General features: G+C 45.4%; 1 protein-coding gene across 1 annotated transcript in view; it reads left to right on the forward strand.

The window, feature by feature from the left end:
- The first annotated feature begins 14,593 nt into the window (after positions 1-14,593).
- Positions 14,594-17,585, forward strand: part of LOC136580218 (5-aminolevulinate synthase, erythroid-specific, mitochondrial-like) — a 29,677-nt gene continuing 26,685 nt past the window's right edge. Inside the window, exon 1 of the mRNA XM_066580594.1 lies at positions 14,594-14,725. The gene's annotated coding sequence lies outside the window, so the exon portion shown is untranslated. The remainder of the gene's footprint in view (positions 14,726-17,585) is intronic.

The raw sequence follows: 17,585 nt of genomic DNA on the forward strand, positions 1-17,585 counted from the left end.
ATGTTGTTGTTTACGTGAATATTTGGGATATTGCAAATGTGTATTGCGCTATTTATGTGTGACGTAGCTGACGGATGTAGTCACTGATGTTTATTGGAGACATGCCAATGCCAACTGATGTATTGTGCATAAAAAGGCAAATGAGGACGCAGTGGGTGGTTGACAAATTTTAGACAGCACTAGCCCTTCAACAGGCGTCCACCCTAAGAGAGGAAACACACGGTTCGGTTGGCAACAAGCAGCCAAACCATGCCCACCTGTGGCAGCTAGTGACCACTTAAATTGCCAGCAGGATATTGCTGCCATTGAGAGCAGTGTGTAGGCATGGTTCGGTCGTGTGTGTCCAGATGCAATTTGTGTTTCTACCCTTAACCCTTAACTCAGTACATCAATACAGCCCCAGAACCAAGTTGATCGCATAAATACAGCATCAGAACCAAACTTAGTACATACATGCAACAGCAGAACCAAGCTCATATCATAAATACAGTACCAGAACCAACCTCAGAACATAAATACAATACCAGAACTAAGTTCATAACATAAAGCACAAGCCAAGTTCATAACATAACTACACCACCTGATTCAAGCTACAACCCATGTACAAACAAGTGTCCAACTGTCTACTGGCCTGAACTCGCAGCATCATAGGGATCTTTGTTGCTGTAAGTCTGGGTCAGTAAACCCTCGGTTGGGTCGGTACACTCATCCATATTACGGATACTAAAATGCATTCAGAATACACTTGTGAGAAACTGGCCTTAAAGGGATTGTCAGAGTTATCTCTTCTTAACTCGTACTCACAATGGCCAAACATAATAAAAGATCTTATGCACAAACACATTGCACAAACAGGGTCTGTCAAAAGCAGGGTGTGATGTGCAAGCGGGCTGTGTTTCCTGTGTTGGCCAAGAAAGGTATGCGAGGTCTGAGCAGAACTTTGGCGTAGCCTAATATTATTGCCTTCCATATGAGAAGCTTTGGACGCCGGGTGAAGAAATTCCTAAAGCCCTTAGTCCGGGAACGAGAGTGCCTGGATATTTAGACTGTTGTAGCTCTGGTTGGGGAGCTGTTGAGCTGCTGAGTCCACAAGAGTGAGACTAGTATTTTAGAGACTGTGAGAGTGAAGCAGTCGGAGACAAGTTGTGTCCACCGAGTGGGGAAGGCCAGACTCTCCATGCCAGTATCATCTAGAATGAGAGTTCTCTCCCTGTCACTCGAAGTGATCCGGGCGGGAAGAAGCTGGCGCAGTGCTGCCCCCATGACTCAGAGCGCCGCTCAGAGTCGAATTTTGAAATATGTATATTCTGAAATGCCGCATATGGGATAACACAAAAAAGCAGAATTTGCATACCTGTTCCGGGTTCATGCTGCCCATGATGGGACACCATGAACCTGGTGACTGGTTCCCTTAGGCCATACTGTTAATACCTGTATGCATCTCCCAATGACTATACCGCTATTCAGCTGCCAAGTAAAGATAGATAGAATTTGCAACTATTCAGGTTGACCCATTGACTTCACTCTCAGTAGGGTGACCCCCAACATTTGGCAGAGGTGGACATCCCCTTTAAGATCAGCTTCTATTAGTCATGTATGTTGGTGTTTTTTTATTATTATGTAATATTTGTCTGAATCCCCTTCATGCTATTGTACATTGATACCGGGTCTCTACACGCCCGCCGAGAGTTGTTTCACTTCTGGAAATGACCGTTGATCTGTGGTTTTATCATATATGCAATGTGCAAACATCACAGCCCGCGCAGAATGATTTGTGCTGCACATAGGAAAACAGGAACAGAAGTGACTCATCCGCTATATTTATGTACCACCTATAGACAATAACTCAGGTCTATATCATAATATATGAACTAGTGTATATTCAGCTATGGAGAACACTGGGTGAGGCATTGGACTCTTTATGTTACATTGTGATTATTGGGGAATGCATACTAACAGGGCCTGGACCCTGCAAATACCACTGACCACCAGGGCCAGGATACTGCAAATACCACTGACCACCAGGGTCAGGACACTGCAAATACCACTGACCACCAGGGCCAGGACACTGCAAATACCACTGACCACCGGGGGCAGGACACTGCAAATACCACTGACCACCAGGGCCAGGACACTGCAAATACCACTGACCACCAGGGCCAGGATACTGCAAATACCAGTGACCACCAGGGACAGGACACTGCAAATGCCACTGACCACCAGGGTCAGGACACTGCAAATACCACTGACCACCAGGGCCAGGACACTGCAAATACCACTGACCACCGGGGGCAGTACACTGCAAATACCACTGACCACCAGGGCAGGACACTGCAAATACCACTGACCACCAGGGGCAGGACACTGCAAATACCACTGACCACCAGGGCCAGGATACAGCAAATACCAGTGACCACCAGGGACAGGACACTGCAAATGCCACTGACCACCAGGGTCAGGACACTGCAAATACAACTAACCACCAGGGCCAGGACACTGCAAATACCACTGACCACCGGGGGCAGGACACTGCAAATACCACTGACCACCAGGGCAGGACACTGCAAATACCACTGACCACCAGGGGCAGGACACTGCAAATACCACTGACCACCAGGGGCAGGAGACTGCAAATACGACTGAGCACCAGGGCCAGGACACTGAAAATACCACTGACCACCAGGAGCAGGACACTGCAAATACCACTGACCACCAAGGGCAGGACAATGCAAATACCACTGACCACCAGGGCCAGGACACTTCAAATACCATCAAGGCTTTAACACTGCATATATCCCTGGCCAACAGGGAATGAACACTGCATATACATTCATCATCAGCCCCTGGACTCTAGATATAGGTGACCAGATTTTCCCAGGGTGAAAACGGGACAAAGAGGTGTGGTCAGAGGGTGGGGCTTATCACAACATATGATTTTACCTCTGTCATAAAAAGTACATGGCCATTAAAAAAAACAAAAAAAACATGAAGCAAATTCCGCAGCATTTCCGCATCCAAAAAGCAGTCAAAATCCATACCATTGCTGCGGGTTAGAAATAGACTGTGAGAGAGAGTTTGAGCAACAAGGACTGTTGTTAAATATCTGTGTACAACACTGTTGGAGATTCTATTGTTTGAAGAAACTGTTTCATGGGTGTTAACTTCTACAACTTGCAAGCTATAGTAAAACTGTGTGCCTCTGGTTTTGCAAAGATTGATTTGACTTGGATTTTTTATTATCTGACAACGTTATTCTCAGAGGTACTGGCGTCACGTGACAACTTCTCAAACCCTCTTTGTCGAGTAATCCGCCTGCTGGGGTGAGCCATGGCTGAAGGTAGGGTAGCAACCACTGTGACACAAGCTCAGGCTCGCAGTCGAGCAAACCCTGCCCTCTTCAGGCCACCATAGGTGTCCCTGCAGCACTGAATCGGGGTGCAGCAATGTTGACAGCACTATCTGCTTCCAGCGCTATCCACACTGCCAGCAGTCTGGTGATCAGATGATAAGTGATTGTTCATGGGGATCTGACTGCTGAGACCCTTACTTTTCAGTGCAGGATCGATTATTCCTATTTTCGTAATGCTGAAGTGAATGGGCTGCTGGTCACACATATGAGGCAATGGCTTCATTCATCTCAATGGTGCAGACAGACCACCAAGTGCTATGCCTGGCTATCTCTGTCTACCCCATTGAAATACCATGTAAATCATCCTATTAGGCTCCGCCTTCTGCAGACTGTAATGGTCTGATGACATAGTCCTAGTAGAATGCACTACATAAGTAATGCAGTGTATTATCTTAGCAATTAAACAATCATATCTTCAAGTTTACCTTCTTTTTTCCCCCATAAAAAAACCTTTTAAATTGCTAAAATACCAAGAAAAGGGTTTTCAAGAGCAAAACATAAAAGGTATTACCGCGTGAAAATATTTTGTTATTTATCGCGCATCGTGAACACCATAAAAGTCATTTTAAAAACTAATGCCAGAATTACTATTTTTCTATTGTTCAGCTCTTAAAAAAAACATAATAAAAAGCAATCTAAGGGCTTATTCACACGAGAGTAGGCAATTTTACGTTTTCTTGTCCGCGCCGTATATGCGCCTGAATAGGCATTTTTCCGCAATCACGGCCAGCGTCTTCTCGCCTATTCACACGACCGGGAGCATTGTTTTTAGCGAAAAAATATGTTGCACCCCGGAAAACCCTCACTCTGCAAAAATCCTCAGGATGCCTTCCAATGCCTATATAGAGGCACCTGTAAGCTTTTCGCAGCGTTGGACACTACAAAAATGCTTCTCTCCCTCTTTTTTTTTCCTGCTCTCATAGGAGTCTATGGGACCCGCCGGCATATATCGGTCAAAAGATAGAACCAGAACTATCTTTTTGGCCACCTTATATACGCCGGACGTATTTCGGTCGCGTACGTTCTATTTACAGCGGGTCAACGTTTTTTACGCGCTGTATATTCGCCCGTGTGAATGAATGCATTGGAAAACAATGCCTCAGATAGTCGCGTAAAAACGCGCCATATATGCGCTTGAGTCAATAAGCCCTAAAGGTCCTATGTACCTCAAAATGGCACCATTAAAAATTACGAGTCTTCCTGCAAAAAACAAGCCCTCATGGAGTGTCATTGTGGGAAAAATAAAAATATTCTGGGTCTTAAAATGTGGCATGTTTTTCTTTAAAAAGTTTTTATTGTGAAAAAGTAGTAAAAAATAAATCTATATAAACTTGGTATCACAGTAATCGTGCTGATCCAAATACGAAAAGTATCACGGTGAATGCTGTAAAAATAATGGTGGAATTTCTGGATATTTTTCCATTTCCCCCCCTCAAAAAAATGTAATAAAAGTTATACAAGATATTCTATGTACCCCAGAGTGGTGTGAATAAAAAATACAGCTCGACCCTAAAAACAAACGCTCGTATGGGCTATGTCAATGAGTTATGGCTCTAGCAATGCGACAATAAAAATCGCTTGGTAGAAAATAGGCCAGTCACTACGGGGTTAACAGCAAGTTCTATAAACAATCACATATCTGCACTGGGTGGCTCTGACTGCTCTCTTATGTAGAGATAAGTTGTTTACTATGTGCTTGCGGGCAGGCAATGGTGTGTGGCATATAGACCACATCCTGCCATGCTGACAAAGTGATGGACTCTCTTGGGACTTTCCATGAAGGAAGCGTCTAGATGGAGCATACAAGCGACAATTGGGCTAAGACACAATAGCCGCAGCTGGCATAAAGAAATTACCTGGGTGCACCATACAATTAGTGCTGGTGATACTCCTGGGAGCCCATCAGTAAGGATGGTATCTCATCTACCTGCACAATAATTTCAGCAGGAGATCTGGCGTCATGGTCTTCTCTCTGACCATCGACTATTTAGCCACCGCAGGTCTTAGGATATTGTGTTGATATAAAGTCTAGCTTGATAGCAGATGTAGGGGCTCGTTATATTGTAGTGGCCCAGAGTTAGTCTCGTGCCATTGTATTGTCAGGGTCTTGCTTGTGGAATTCATCAGATTTATGTGTATTGCACGGTTGCAGGACTGAATGGGTTAATGTCCGGGTCATGTCTGGAAAATGTAACGTTTTGTGTGTATCGTTTTGGTCATGTGATCGTGCCTGATATATGTGTTTGCAGAATGCAATGCAAGGGAGTAGAGGAGTAGGAGAGTAGAAGTAGTGCAGTCAGGAGAAGTCTGGAGACTCTGACACCCACACACCGGACAAGTCAGCCTGTGAGTGGAGCATGGAGGAGGCCGAGTGATGGTTTGATGCTCAGCCTGGGCCTAACAACCCAGGAATCCTCAGTGTTCCTGGTGAGTGCTGGGAGTGAAACAACCCGCTGCCTAGCGAGAAGAGGAGAAAGTGAGAGTGAGTGTTGACCGGTAGAGAGATCTTCGCAGATAACTTGGACTGTGGAATATCCTGATGCCCTGAGAATTCTCCCTGTTACACACTTTGGCTTCTTGTTTCTGTATCAAGACTGTTTGTTGGATTGAAGTTCAAGAGTTTCCAGTAAACGAGCAGAACCGACCATTCCCGGTTCTTGGTCAGAAAGTTACTCTGTGCGTGGACTACTGTATTTTGTCTGAAGGATCCGCTGCAGAGGACAGAACGGTGGCGGCACGAAAGACAACTTGACTTAAGATAACCCCCCCCCCCCCCCGCTTGCAACCCCTGTGATCTCCCCCAGCAGTAATGTGTTCGGGTCCTGAGCTACCCCCAGGAAAGGAGATGGTAGAGCCCCGTGACAAGTCCTTTCTCTACCCCGCTGTCTCCTCGGCTGTGGGCCGGCTCCTCCTGCTGCAATACAACACTAATCCAGGCGCCAGTGATAAACCAGGTGCCAAGTGCCAGTACAGTGATCCAGAGACCCACGAGGTATGTGAAAATTCGCGAAGTAGCGGCGTTATATTCAGACAAATCAATCTGTCGGGTGAACTGCCAAACAATCGCAAAAGTGAACGAATCATGTGCCTTTTAGCGACGGCAGTTTACACGTAACGAACAAATGAACAGCAGTAGCCCGACAGAATGATTCGTGTAAACTCAGCTTAAGGCTTCATTAGGATTTTAGGGTACATTAACAATGTAACATAATCTCTTCACATATTCTATTGTCAATACACTTCGTAAAAATAACATTCCGTGAAAAGAGGTATAATAAGATATCAGAAGAGGGAAAGAGAGAATAAAGAAGTAAAGAGAGGAGGAGGAAAGTGCAGAAAGCGAAATCAAGAAAAGGCGGAAAGAGGTAAAGGGAAGACATTGGGGGAAGGGATAGGAAGTGTCAACGACAGCGCTTGGAACAATTCTTGCTTGGTGACTATATGGACCATATTTTTAGCTATGGAACCAGGAAGCATAGATAGCAGGGCCACTTCTGGCGTAAGAACCATCGAGTCGCTAAAAATCGTGTTGTAGAGGTTAGTTACCTCGCGCCAAAGAGGAGAGATTAGAGGACAGTCCTACCGGATATGTAGAAAACTATCTCTTCCCAGAGAGCAGCGTCAGCAGGCGTCCGGGGTCTGGGGGTACATTTTAGCTAGACCTGTGGGTGTTCTCTACCATTAGGACAAAATCTTGTGATTGGTTTCTTGGAATTTAGATGAAATTCAGCTTAAGGCTTTAAAAACCCCTCCCACTCTCCTATAAACCTTTCACACACTCTTATTAACACTTCATATACTCTTAAACACATTCTAAACTCTTAAACCTACGTAATTTTAACAACATATAATATGGGTACTTTACTCACCAGTGAGGTATGTACATCCCGAATGATGAAGATCATGAATTATGTAGCTGTGCAGCAGAGGCGTAACCTGAATCTTCTGGGCCTCAATGCAAAACCTGTAACAGGGCCCCCAACTATAATGCTTTATTCATAGTACTGGGCTCCCTATATGGAGAAGAGAGGCCTTATGGGCGCCCTAAGGCTCCTGGGCCCGGTTGCAACCGCATTCTCTATAGTTACGCCCCTGCTGTGCAGTACTGATGAAGGTGATGTCGATGAGATGAATGCTGTACTGAACAGCCAAGAAGAGCATCACAGCTTCATCAGGTGGCAATGTATCTTCTCCCTGGTCCGTAACTTCTACTTCCACTAAAGACATAGGTGCAACTGATCTGTTCGCCTGAGTGATGAACAAGGTTATGTGGAGTTACTGGCGCTGCTTTTTCTTTTGAGTGAGAAGGTTTTTAGAAACTGGCATGGCACCCTCAATTGCATTTACAAAGTGCAACGAACGAAGCATCTGGGGATCCCATTCTTCAGCCGCTCGCTGAAGTTCTTTGGACATTCTGACCATGCTTGCAAGACGATCGAATGTTAGGCCAACCTCCTCCTCTTCTCCAACCTGTAGTTAGTCTTGTCCCGCATCCTCTTCTTCACTTGCTGACTTCATCAACTCCATCAGGTCTTCGTCTGTCAACAGTTGTGAGTGGGCTTCAATAGGGTCATTCATGTCATCAGGAGTCACATCATCGAAGCCATCTCCATCCAGTAGTTTTGCCAGCTTCGCGACCTTAGGTACTGCAGAGTGTTGGACTTCATTAGGAGAGAATTCCGTGTAATCATGGACCACTTCTGGCCACAATTTTGTCCAGCTTGCACTTAGTTTCACTCTTCATCTCGTTTATGGCCTTCTGAATAGTTAGGAGACACAATGCAATATTGTAGTCACACCAGTATGCCTTTAGCGAGAAGTTTTCATCTGAGTCCATAGCTTTAACCAGGTTTTGCAGGGCGTTTCATATGTAGAGCGCCTTAGAGGCGCGAATAACGTCTTGATCCATGGGCTAAATGAGCGATGTGGTGTTGGGTGGCAAGAACTCTATCTGGATGCTGTTGACAGATCGGCAGCATGGCCTCCAGCATTGTCCGTGATCAGAAGCACTTTGAACTCCAGGTTATTCTCTGCTAGATAAAGCTTTACCTCCAGTATAAAGCACTGGTGGAACCAATCAGCCGTGAGGACTTTCATTATCCAGACTTTAGGGTTCTGCATCCAGTACACAGGCAACACATTTTTGTTTTTTAGGGCCCTTGGGTTTTTTGCCTTATAAATAGAGATGAGCGAATGTACTCGGTAAGGCCGATTTCGCAATTGAGCACCGCGATTTTCGAGTACTTCACTACTCGGGTGAAAAGTACTCGGGGGCGCTGTGGGGCGGGGCGTGGCGTGGTGGAGCGGGGGATAGCAGCGCGGAACAGGGGGGAGCTCTCTCTCTCTCCCTCTCCCCCCCCCACTCCCCTCTGCAACCCCCCACTCACCCACAGCGCCCCCGAGTACTTTTTACCCGAGTAGTGAAGTACTCGAAAATCACGGTGCTCGATTGCGAAATCGGCCTTACCGAGTACGTTCGCTCATCTCTACTTATAAATAAGCCCTGGCTTTATTAGAAAGCCCGCAGCATTCCCACACATAATAAGAGTGACTCTATCTTTTTGGACTTTAAAACCAGAGGCTTTGGTTTCATCCTTTATAATAAAAGCGAGAAACGGCATCCGTTTCCAAAATAAGCCCGTCTCATCCATGTTAAAAACTTGTTCAGTACTCCTCAGCTCTGGCTTTATCCGCAGGGGAAATTTCTTCATGCAGACGAACACTCTTGAGTCCAAAGCGTCTCTGATATTTGTCAAACCAGCCCTTGCTGGCTCTAAATGGGGTTGGTGGGTGAGAGAAATACTCGATGGTCCTGCTTCTGCGTCATCACCCTCATCTTCTTCCTTGTGAGCATCCGTGCTTTCTGCAAAACTATCATAAAGTTTCTTGGCCTTCGTCCGGATGATTTTGGTATCTTGCGAAATATTCTTCTTCCTACAGTCATTTATCCACAGCCAATGCAGACTCCCTCTTCACAATGGCCTTATTGCGGGAAGTGACCACCCTTTCCAGAATTATATATGGTCTATCTAAAATCCGAGATGCATTAAAGCCGCGATCCTTGAACCGTGATATAGCGAGGGATCACTGTAATAGTGCCAAGTTCACATAGTGCTTTGACATCCCACAATGATATCTACTGCTGTGCGGCTTCCATCTTCACATGCAAATGACACTGGAGAGCTGAATCCAGAATCAGAATGGTAACGAGCAGAAGTCGATAATCAGGGATGTCCTAGAATAATTCAGACACTCGACAACCAGTATTTTCTCTATCTCTACTTCTTCTCTAACATGTTCTGTCATCATCACTAACATTCATTATAAAAGTGCTGGAAGCTAATTGACTATTTACATACGAGGTCCAATATTTTCCAGTTATGTACGTGATCCGTCATGGTTATTATGCCGTACCTGTGTCACTTCAAACTTCACTTTACTCCTTGAGATTCTAATTTTTTCCCACTAGAGGGCACTGAAGACAAAACACAGTTTCATGTCCCCAAAAGGCTGCTGCTGCACCCGCACTCTTTTAGCCATTACACTGGGGAACAAAAAACATTTTTCATGGTGCCTCGAATTTTAGACCTTAATCTGGGTATTTTTGGGCTGCTGATTCCGAAAATGCCATCCATTTCCTTCTAGGAGCTCTAGTTTTTGAGATATTGCTCATGTCATTATCTATTTTTGTTATATTTTCCTGCCAGCATTTACTTACTATTAGCACATATGATACATATTGCCACCACTGCACATCAAACTTGAGTTGATGAAACAATAAGTAAAGATATTAAGGAGAAACAGAATGGGTTTCGGCTACAAATGTAGAATATTTCCCGCGATGAGCATGGAGAAGGTAAAGGCAGGTAAATTCAATGGACCACAACTCATGAAAGACCAGCGTTTCCAAGACTCAGTGGACAACTTTGAGGCACATGTGTGGTCTTTGCTTTGTATGGTTGTAAAGCATTTCCTTGGGAACTATAAGGCCACAAACTATGGAGAACTTATGGAGAATATGTGCACTTCTGTTTTTGCACACTTGATTGTAACTTGAGCATCAAATTGCAGGACCTGCTATCATTTTGGATAGATTTCCAGATTGTCTTGGTGATGTAAGTGATGAACAGGGTGAACGATTTCACCAAGAAATAAGGATGGTGGAAGAACAGGACTGTAGACGATGGGATACACATATGATGGCAGACTACTGTTGAAAAAAAAACCCTCAATAGGTTATCACCTTGTCGGGGTGAGGGGGTTCCAAGTTCCAGTGAACTTGCAGGCGAAGCTGTCGGAATCATGGGCGGTAAGGCCATAGGGGAGGAACCAGACTAAGCACAATCTGAAGTCCTCAGCGGCAGAGCAGGCGGACGATAACATGGTACACATTACAACAACTGTGAAGGCGGAGGAAGGCTGCAACAGATGAGAAGCCTCCGGTTGTTGGGTTAACCATGCCACTTAATGCGAACCTCATTCTGTGAAGACTATGTGTTGATCGGGTGTGCACTGATCTCCACACAAAAATCAAATTCCCACACAGGCATCTTCTAAGAAAATGAAAAAGTCCCATGGTGATCAGCAAGTGGTGACAGGACTATGAAATCTGGAGGCCTCTAGCCACAGACTAGCACATGGGTGGTGGATATGGATTCAGTGGTTCTACTTCAGGGAACGAGGCAGCTGAGCAGTTCAGCAGCTGTATCCATGACTGAGCAGCCCTATTTAAGACCCACTCTGCTCACCCTACATGGGGAAGGGGCTAAAAAAGGTGCCCTAAACATGGTCTACCTCTCTCTCTTTCCTGGACTACCACATCCAGAGGGGTCATCAGCTTGTATTTAAAAAACAAATGTGAACTTCGGGGCATAGAACATTCGGACACTATTGGACAATGTAGACAATGAACACCCTGAGCGTAGGACTGCTATTGGTGCAAGGGAGCTAAGGGAGCGATGTTGCTTTAACATCGATATAGTAGCACTCCAAGAGACCCGGAGAGCAGGAGAGGGACAGCTGAAGGAAGAAAAAGGAGGCTACACTTTTTTTGGAAGGGCCTGCCTGAACAAGAACGAAGAATACATGGAGTTGGCTTTGCAATTAAAAATGACCTAGCGAAGAATCTGTCTGAAGCACCCATCAGCATCAATGAACGACTCTCGACTCTCCAAATTAATCTTGCCAAAAACCAGCAGGCAATTATCATAAGTGCCTATGCACCAACCTTAGATGCTGACGAAGACATCAAAGAAAAAAATTTACTGTCAGCTGGACACCATCCTATCGAAGATACCCAAGGAGGACCAAATCATCCTCCTGGGTGATTTTAATGCAAGAACTGGGCGAGACTTCGACCTGTGGCAAGGGACTATAGGAAAAAATGGAGTTCGAACAAATGTGCAGAACATAACCTGGTTACCACCAACACGATCTTCCGCCGGAAAAAAAGTTTAAGACGTCATGGAAGCACCCCGGGTCAAAGCATTGGCACTTCTTAGACTATGTAATTATACGTGCCAGAGACCGCCACAATGTACTTCTCACAAGAGCCATGACAGACGCTGATGATTGATGGACAGACTACAGGTTAATTCGATCTACGATGGCCATCAAGATCGCCCCCAAACGAAGACTCCAAGGAAGAAAGATAAGATGTAAAATGAACACCCAAGCCCTTCAAGAGCCTTCTCCAAACAATACTCAAGGATCATCTATCCATGGAATACCCTGAAAATATTGAGGAACATTGGAATAAACTGAAGATCACTATTATTAAAGCCTGTGACGAAATATTTGGATACCAAACAAGGAAACATCAAGACTGGTTTTATGAAAATGATAACGAGATCCAACAACTAATCGATAAGAAAAGGAAAGCCTTCCAAATTTGGCAAAGAGAAAACAATTGTGTTACTAAGAAAAAGATCTACACTACACAAAAGCCGAGGTCCAAAAAAGAACCGGAGAACTCAAAAACATCTGGTGGCCAAGAAAGGCTCAAGAAATACAACATTTTGCAGATATCCATGATGTACGGGGTTGCTTTAAAGTCACAAAGGTCATCTATGGCCCAACAAATCACGGCATACACCCTCTGCGTTTATCAAGAAACCAAGCTTCTAAAGGACAAAAAATCAATTGCACTACGTTGGAAAGAGCACTATCGTAACCTCTTTAACCGCAGTTCTAATGTAGCTCTCTTGCAAATCCTGCAACAACAAGTCAGGGACGAGCTTGTGCAGCGTCCAAGGAGCAGGCCCTCAGCCGATGAGACAGCGGGGTAGAGAGATAACCTTGTCATGGGGCTCTACCGTCTCCTCCCCTGGGGGAAGCTTGGGATTCATTATCGACAAGGGGAGATCACAAATAGGGTAACGATGGCTATCACTCGTATTTGTCACTCATGACGCCAGCGTTCCGTCCTCTGCGGTGAATCTTCCAGATGGAATAAAGCGCGCTCTCTGTGAGCCCTTTACATGTTGCGATCTGCATAGATTGCGGCATTTAAGCAGTTAACAGTGGGGGTCGCTGTCCCGATGCACTCCCGTTGTTGCAGCAGGAGGCCGGCCATCGGTGCCAGCCGACTCCCGCTGCCGGATGGCACGGGATCTCTTCTGATCTCGCACTATCCACAGGGCGGCATAAGTGTACGATCATCTTGTACCCCACAGCCTGGACATACAGTTACACCCTGTGGCGTTAAGAAGTTAAACAACTTTACAGAAGCATACGAAAAGCTTGGACTCTCACTGAACATCAAGAAAACTATTCATAGGGATACCAAGATGCTTGTTTATAAAGCTATTGTTCTACCAACCCTGTTATATTCTTGCAAAACATGGACCGTCTACAAACTCTCAACTTTTGGAATGATTCCATCAACGTTGCCTTGAAAAAACTCTGCAAATCTCTTAGGAAGACAGGCAGACAAATGTCAGCGTTCTTGAAGAAGCAAAGACCACCAGCATTGAAGAAATGATCCTTCACCATCAACTTTGTTGGACTGGCCATAATCTCAACTCAAGAATGGAATGTTGGTGGACAGCAAAAGAAAAGATGGGCTTAAAGCGAACCTTAAAAACTGTGGAATAGACACCGAGAACTGGGAAGCCCTGGCCCTTGAGCGCTCAGTTTGGGGGTAAACTGTTACCAACAGCACTGTGAATTTCAAGGAGGCGAAAGGGAGAATTGTATCAAGAGGAAAGCACGTCAAGCCAAGCCTTCTTGGGACCGTCTTTCACTGATGTCCCCACTGCGAAATAACCTGCGGATCAAGAATAGGTCTCTATAGTCACCTTAGGACCCACCGCTAAGCCCCCATACTTGAAAGGCAATCATGCTCGGCCACGAGCCATAGCCTATGACATGATGATGACTGTTGAAACATCCAGCGCGAATGTCCAGGAACATCTCATCGCAGGAAATCACAGAAATATGGTTTTATCAACATCTCAATAAAGAAACTTTTATTTTCTTTGTGTTCTAGGCTTCTTGGGTTTTATCTTTGTACCTTCAGCTTGTGATTGGCAGTCATTACATGTATAATATAATATGTGTACATGTATACATTTATATGGACTTATGTCATATATTGAAAAGCAGATCTGATGGAGAAAAACAAATGTCATTTTCAGAATCTACGACCCCAAAATACCCCCAAAAAGTTCTAACATCTCAGTCACCAAAAATTGTATTGTCTTGACCTATCTTTTGATGAAAAACGGAAGGTAGGGGGGGCTCGGGAAAGAAGCCAGCTGCCTCTATTTCAGCTATTTCAGCTATTAAAAGCCATTCCGAGGATTTCTGCCAACTGACGAATTCCGTGCTGCAGCGTTTTTTCCCCGCAATCCGCCTGTGTGAATGGATGAGAAAACATTAATTAAGCTTGAAAAATCAATCGCAGCTATTTGCCGCACGTGTGTTTTCCTGCTGTGGTGCAGCCGGTGTTCCCTGTCACTGCCTCCTGTATGACATTGTGAGGTGTAGCTTTGGCGGCAGCACAGGAGGAGAACCAGAACCAGAACTTGGAAACCATCTTACAAAATTAGGTTAATTTTGACCATATATCTCGTTGAGTCTGGAACTTCTAGATCAGCTGATCTCCCCCCCTTCCCCTCTATTAGTTCTTGTTGAGATGAATCCCTCCGCTGCCCGTCTGTTTACAAGTGTCTTATCTTCCCTTTTTTTCATTACTGTATATTTTTGACACTCCCTGAGCCAATGAGAAGTGGCCGGGTGTGTTCTTGTGTAGCCTTCACTATCTGCACCAGTCCTGATCAGCACTTCTTGTTCGTCCTCAGTGCAGGGCAACAGGTAAGAACTTTTACTGCCATTATCATAGCTGACTAGGAACACTTTAGATGAAAAGTAGCAGCTAAATTAAAGGGGAGCCTACTAATATATAAAGTGTGCATAAAACAGCATAAAACTGCAAGCGGATGAGAAATACACCACCCACTTTTACATAAATGTATGTATTTTCCTGCTATTTTACTATTTTCATGTTTATTTCTATGTTTTTAGTATCTATTGCCATTATTTGTATTGCATTATGTTTTATTTTTTGCTCTTGTTTGTTACATATTTAGCATATTTATCATCCTTTTGTTTTTAACTCTATATAGGTTTATACCCTATAATCCCCCTCACATTGCGCCTGTTCCCTACCGATGCTCTGTTAGGCGGGTCTCACACCACCGGATTTGAATTGTGGATTCTGCAATCGGCGTCCGTGCGGACTTTCTGACGTAAAACGTAGGCATTGAAAGGCATGCCGCTTTTGATTTTTACTTCACACTCGCGGAAAAGAATTGCGTATTCCGCAAGTGGAAGAAAAATCGCAGCATGCTCTATTTTGCCGTGGAACAACCTCTACTGGTGTCAATGGAGGCGGTCGACTTGCAGCCCATATGGAATTAACATTGAGTGTGGGCTGTGGGTGCCTGCGTCATCGCTAAGCGAAGGCGTATTAAATACAAACATACCCCCCCAAAAATCGGTACTATACATGACAACCTGTGAACCGCGGTCATCCACAATACAGGTTAGTGCCATACGTGGGGTCACCGGCCAGGCTCACAGCCGCTATCTGCTGCGGGCCTCCCGCATGGGGAATCCAACCCGTTCGTGTGAGCCAAGGCTTAGTGTCTCAGTGCATCAGGTGTGTGTTACATCCGATGCACTGACCTGAACCTTATGATATAGATGTGTCTGCAGTCAGGACAGCAAAGACATCCGTATTACGGATACCAAAACATGGCCGAAATATGGTGGTGCATCATCGGCCATAGAGGGACTTGGGTCTTGGCGAACAGAATGTGAGGAGGAGAAGCCATATGCAGAACCGGATGGTTTCTCCTCACACAGTCCAAGCGGACAGGCAGCAGTATTATCTGTTAATATCTGTCAATCATGGCTTCCACGGACGAACGTATGAGCAAATACGCCTGCCGCCACGGAGCATATTTACGCATGAACAAGGGCTGTCCTCAGGGTCACACCCTTCACCTTACATTTTTAAACCTGCCATAGACTTCTATGGCAGATTTCTGCATAACATGCCGAAATATAGGGCAGGTCCTATCGATTCTTGCATGTGAGAAACACGCTTGTGAGAACTAACTCGATTGAAATCAATGGGTTTATTTAATTACTAGAGATGAGCGAGTATACTCACTAGTGCCTTAGCCGAGTATCTCCCATCTCGTCTCTAAAGATTCGGGGGCCGGCACGGGTGACAGGTAAGTTGCAGTGGGGAGCGGGGGGGGGGGGAGAGGGAGAGAGAGATCTCCCCTCCGTTCCTCCCCGCTCTCCCCCGCCACTCCCCGCCGGCCCCCGAATCTTTAGAGACGAGCGGGGAGATACTCGGCTAAGGCACTACTCGCTCATCTCTATTAATTCCGTTTTGCGGGTGGGAGTTTCACACGTGACAAAATGTGTGCAAACATCTGTATGACTCTATTCTAAAGAACGGGGTTCATACTTGTGCGAGGTTTGTGCGTCTCGCAATGCACAAATATAACGTCATTTTCTTGCCCATGTGAAATCGGCCTTAGTGAGACCATTTTCAGAAGGCCATGATATGGCTCCATGCTCATGAGTGGGGGTGCATCTAGCGGTTTTAAAGGGGTTGTACCAAAATTCACTTTTAACACCTAACCACAGGTGAGACCCCCACCGATCAGACTTATCGCCTATCAAAACGGATGGGCAATAAAAGTCAATTTTGTTACATCCCCTTTAATGACCACCTTACTTCCCCCAAAATCTGATCGTTCAGAAGTGACCGCAGTTGGGGCTCCTTCATACGGATGTATTTGTGCACATACAATTTACGCATGCAATACGCAGAGAACAGAAATCATGGATTTGTTCTCATTCCCAATTTTGCTTGTGCGTGTCAAAAAATACGACCTGTTCTATTTTTGTGTGCATTTGCGTACCAAGGATCCCCATAGACGTCTATAGGAGGTGTGCAAAACGTGCAAAGATGCGTAAATACGCTGCGCAATTCCATGAAAAGAAGAAAGAGTAAAATACATTGATACATGCCTTGTACATAGCAAATATGCCCGTGTGAAGGAGCCCTTAGGCTGATCTCACACAACCAGGTTTGAGTTGCTGAATCCACGATCGTCACCTGCGCGGATGATCCGCAGTATTCCGCATGCATTCAAAAAATAGAACACCCGCATGTCCGCTCACAGGGATTTTAATTTCCGCTTGCAGAAATAAAATCGCAGCATGCTCTATTTTTGTGCGGATTCAGCACGGACGGCTTCCATTGAAGTTAATGGAAGCCGTCTGACCCGCAGCACGTCCGCAATTGATTTCAAAGAAAAATCTGCGCACGTCCAACGGTCACTCGCCGCGGCCATCTGCAATACAAAGCTACCCGTAGTCGCCGTCTGGGGACAAGGCTGGATTCCGCTGTGAGTTCCCGTATGCGGAATCTGACCCGTTCGTGTTAGACCGGCCTCAGCATGCAGTGTCTCATGTGTTTCTAAGGCTTTGTTCACATTTGCGCTGCAGGCTCCGCCGCACTGACTCCAGTATTGAGCAGCGTTCGTGTTCACTTTGTGATGGATCCGGGTCCGGTTTCCATTCCATTTTTCTGTTTCTAAGGCGGGCTTCACATTGGCGTAAGCACATTTATGCATGCATATGCGCTATG

The sequence above is a fragment of the Eleutherodactylus coqui genome, chromosome 10 (assembly GCF_035609145.1).
Source record: "Eleutherodactylus coqui strain aEleCoq1 chromosome 10, aEleCoq1.hap1, whole genome shotgun sequence".
NCBI lineage: Eukaryota > Metazoa > Chordata > Amphibia > Anura > Eleutherodactylidae > Eleutherodactylus > Eleutherodactylus coqui.